This window comes from Arachis duranensis, chromosome 5, assembly GCF_000817695.3.
Source record: "Arachis duranensis cultivar V14167 chromosome 5, aradu.V14167.gnm2.J7QH, whole genome shotgun sequence".
Taxonomy (NCBI): domain Eukaryota; kingdom Viridiplantae; phylum Streptophyta; class Magnoliopsida; order Fabales; family Fabaceae; genus Arachis; species Arachis duranensis.
The window spans coordinates 36,666,523-36,671,268 of NC_029776.3; the positions used below are offsets into that span (position 1 = coordinate 36,666,523).

The following is a 4,746-nucleotide window of genomic DNA, read 5'->3' on the forward strand; positions in this document are numbered from 1 at the left end:
ATTGCTAAACCTGTTTCTTCCACCATTTTTGTTGTTGAAACCTTGTTGAGGTCTCTGTTGGTCCTTCCATGAGAGATTTGGATGATTTTTTCATGAAGGATTATAGGTGTTTCCATAGGGTTCTCCTATGTAATTCACCTTTTCTATTGATGGGTTCTCAGGATCATAAGCTTCTTCTTCAGATGAAGCGTCCTTAGTACTGCCTGGTGCAGCTTGCACTCCAGACAGACTTTGAGAGAAATCATATTGACTTGCTGAGTCAATATTTTGTTCTGAGCCAATATGGCATTCAGAGTATCAATCTCAAGAACTCCTTTCTTCTGATTCGTCCCATTGTTCATAGGATTCCTTTCAGAAGTGTACATGAATTGGTTATTTGCAACCATTTCAATGAGTTCTTGAGCTTCTGCAGGCGTCTTCTTCAGATGAAGAGATCCTCCAGAAGATACCTATGATGCTCCATTCAGAAAGCATGTCAGAAGGACACTTTCTGATCAATTGTTTGTATCTTTCCCAAGCTTCACAGAGGGATTCTCCTTCCTTCTGTCTGAAGGTTTGGACTTCCACTCTAAGTTTACTCAATTTTTGAGGTGGAAAGAACTTTGCCAAGAAGGCATTGACTAGCTTTTCCCAAGAGTTCAGGCTTTCTTTAGGTTGTGAGTCCAACCATATCCTAGCTCTGTCTCTTACAGCAAAAGGGAATAGCATAAATCTGTAGACCTCAGGGTCAACCCCATTGGTCTTGACAGTGTCACAGATTTGCATGAATTCAGCTAAAAACTGATGAGGATCTTCCAATGGAAGTCCATGGAACTTACAATTCTATTGCATTAGAGAAACTAATTGAGGCTTAAGCTCAAAGTTGTTTGCTCCAATGTCAGGGATAGAGATGCTTCTCCCATAGAAGTCGGGAGTAGGTGCAGTAAAATCACCCAGCACCTTCCTTGGATTATTTGCATTGTTGTTGTTTTCGGCTGCCATGTCTTCTTCTTGTTTGAAGATTTCTGTTAGGTCCTCTACAAAGAGTAGTGCTTTAGCTTCTCTTAGCTTTCGCTTCAAGGTCCTTTCAGGTTCAGGGTCAGCCTCAACAAGAATGCTTTTGTCTTTGCTCCTGTTCATATGAAAGAGAAGAGAACAAGAAAATATGAAATCCTCTATGTCACAGTATAGAGATTCCTTGAGATGTCAGAGGAAAAGAAGAATATAAGGAGGAGGTAGAAGAAGAAGAATTCGAACTTATCAAGAGAGATAGAGTTTGAATTGTTGGTAGTGGAGGAGTGTTAGTCCTTAAATAGAAGGATGTGAGAAGAGGGGAAGAATTTTCGAAAATAAATTAAAAGATTTTGAAGAAATTTTGAAAAATTGAAGAATGATTTTCGAAAATTAAAGTTGGGAAAGAAATAAAGTGATTTTTGAAAAAGATTTTGAAATTAGAAATCAAAAAGATTGAAAATTATTTGGAAAAAGATGTGATTAAGAAGATATGATTGAAGAGTTATGGTTTTAAAAAGATATGATTGAAAAGATATGATTGAGAAACAATTTAAAAAGATTTTATTTTTAAAATTAATGACTTGGCTAACAAGAAATTTAAAGGATATGATTCAAACTTTAAACCTTTCTTAACAGAAAAGGCAACATACTTGAAATGTTGAATCAAATAATTAATTGTAGGCAAGTATTTTTGAGGATGGAAAGAAATTGATTTTGAAAATATATGATTGAAAAGATATGGTTTGAAAAAGATTTGATTTTGAAAAATTATGAAAACTTGAAAAAAAATTGAATTAAAAACAAAATCTTCCCTCTTGTATCATCCTGGCGTTAAACGCTCAGAATGGTATCCATTCTGGCGTTTAACGCCCAAAATGCTACCCTTTTGGGCGTTAAACGCTTAGCTAGGTACTCTGGCTGGCGTTTAAACGCCAGTTTTCCTTCTTCACTGGGTGTTTTGAATATCCATCTTTTTCTGTGTAATTCCTCTGCTGCATGTTCTGAATCTTCAATTCTCTGTATTATTGACTTGAAAAGACACAAATTAAAATCTTTTTTGAATTTTTAAAGATGAGGAATAATCAAAATGCCACTAAGATCAAATAAATAATGCATGCAAGACACCAAACTTAGAATTTGACACTAGACTCAAACAAGAAACATAAAAATATTTTTGATTTTAAGATTTTATAAAAAAAAATTTTTGTGCTTTTTTGAAAATTAAGTGGAAAAGAAAAACAAGAGTTCAAAATTCTTAATGAGAATTCCAGGAATCATTGCAATACTAGTCTAAGACTCCCGTCCAGGAATTAGACATGACTTCACAGCCAACCAAGCTTTTAGTGAAAGCTCTGGTCCAAAACACTAGACATGGCTAATGGCCAGCCAAGCTTTAGCAGATCATTGCTCACAACAGCAAAATTGATAGAAATCAACAAGCTCTTGTGATGATAAGTTAAAACCTCGGTCTAAAAGATTAGACATGGCTTCACAGCCAGCCATACTTCAACAAATCATCATGAAACTCTAGAATCCATTCTTAAAAACTCTGAAGGACAAAATAGAAATATTTTTTTGTATTTTTGAAAAATTTTCGAAAAGTAAAAAGCTTAAACATAAAATAAAATTACCTAATCTAAGCAACAAGATGAACCGTCAGTTGTCCAAACTCAAACAATCCCCGGAAACAGCGCCAAAAACATGGTGCACGAAATTGTGATCATCAATGGCGCCATCAACATGGTACGCTCAATTGCAATCTCAACTCTTTATCACAATTTCGCACAACTAACCAGCAAGTGCACTGGGTCGTCCAAGTAATAAACCTTACGCGAGTAAGGGTCGATCCCACAGAGATTGTTGGTATAAAGCAAGCTATGGTCATCTTGTAAATCTCAGTCAAGCGAATTCAAATGGTTATGGAGGATTGATAATTAAAAGATGAATAAAAAATAAAATAAAGATAGAAATACTTATGTAATTCATTGGTGAGAATTTCAGATAAGCGTATGGAGATGCTTTGTCCCTTCCGTCTCCCTGCTTTCCTACTGTCTTCATCCAATCCTTCTTACTCCTTTCCATGGCAAGCTGTATGTTGGGCATCACTGTTGTCAATGGCTACAGTCCCGTCCTCTCAGTGAAAATGTCCAACGCGCTCTGTCACAGCACGGTGATTCATCTGTCAGTTCTCGATCATGTCGGAATAGAATCCAGTGATTCTTTTGCGTCTGTCACTAACGCCCCACAATCGTGAGTTTGAAGCTCGTCATAGTCATTCAATCCCTAAATCCTACTCAGAATACCACAGACAAGGTTTAGACCTTCTGGATTCTTAAGAATGGCCGCCAATGGATTCTAGCTTATACCACGAAGATTCTGATTCAGGAATCCAAGAGATATCCACTCAATCTAAGGTAGAACGGAGGTGGTTGTCAGGCACACGTTCATAGGTGAGAATGATGATGAGTGTCACGGGTCATCACATTCATCAAGTTGAGGAACAAGTGATATCTTAGATCAAGAATAAGCTGAATTGAATAGAAGAACAATAGTAATTGCATTAATACTCGAGGTACAGCAGAGCTCCACACCTTAATCTATGGTGTGTAGAAACTCTACCGTTGAAAATACATAAGAATAAGGTCTAGGCATGGCCGAATGGCCAGCCTCCCAAAGAGGGTTCAATCATAAAAACATGATCAAAAGATTATTCGAAGATTGAAAGATTCTCCCAAATACAATAGCAAAAGGTCCTATTTATAGAGAACTAGTAGCCTAGGGTTTATAGAAATGAGTAAATGACGTAAAAATCCACTTCCGGGCCCACATAGTGTGTGCTTGGGCTGAGCATTAAAGCTTCCATGTGTAGAGACTTTTCTTGGAGTTAAACGCTAGCTTTTGTGCCAGTTCCGGCGTTTAACGCCGGGAATTCTGAAGCTGACTTAGAATGCCTGTTTGGGCCATCAAATCTCAGACAAAGTATAAACTATTATATATTGCTGGAAAGCCCTGGATGTCTACTTTCCAACACAATTGAGAGCGCGCCAATTGAATTTCTGTAGCTCCAGAAAATCCACTTCGAGTGCAGGGAGGTCAGAATCCAACAGCATCTGCAGCCCTTTTCAGCCTCTGAATCAGATTTTTGCTCAGGTCTCTCAATTTCAGCCAGAAAATACCTGAAATGACAAAAAAACACACAAACTCATAGTAAAGTCCAGAAAAGTGAATTTTAAATAAAAACTAATAAAAATATAATAAAAACTAACTAAAACATACTAAAAGCATACTAAAAACAATGCCAAAAAGCGTATAAATTATCCGCTCATCAATGATCAAAAGTGATTGTGTACACTGACCATGCTGCTCTAAAATATCTCCTCACAAAGCAGGATTCAAAACCCAGACTCATAAGATGGGTGTTGCTTCTGCAAGAGTTTGATATAGAATTAAGAGACAGAAAAGGGATAAAAAACCAAGTAGCTGATCACCTGTCCCGGATAGAACCAGTAGTAGGAGCGTCCCTCCCTCCTAGTGCAAGAGTTTGATAGGAAGTACCGTGGTTTGCAGACGTTACAAACTATAAAACTGTGAGATTCATACCCAAAGAGTACAGTAGGCAGCAATAAAGTACTACTTGTGGGATGAACCATATCTCTTTAAGAGATATGCAGACGGAATAATCCGTAGATGTGTGCCTAGAGAAGAGGCACATAAGATCCTATGGCATTGCCATGGATCACAATATGGAGGATA

General features: G+C 37.3%; 1 non-coding gene across 1 annotated transcript; it reads left to right on the top strand.

Annotated features, from left to right (window-relative positions):
• The first annotated feature begins 468 nt into the window (after positions 1-468).
• LOC127748263 (small nucleolar RNA R71) lies at positions 469-576 on the top strand. Its single transcript, XR_008010205.1, has one exon. It is a non-coding gene; the product is annotated as a small nucleolar RNA R71 (small nucleolar RNA).
• Positions 577-4,746: the final 4,170 nt, after the last annotated feature.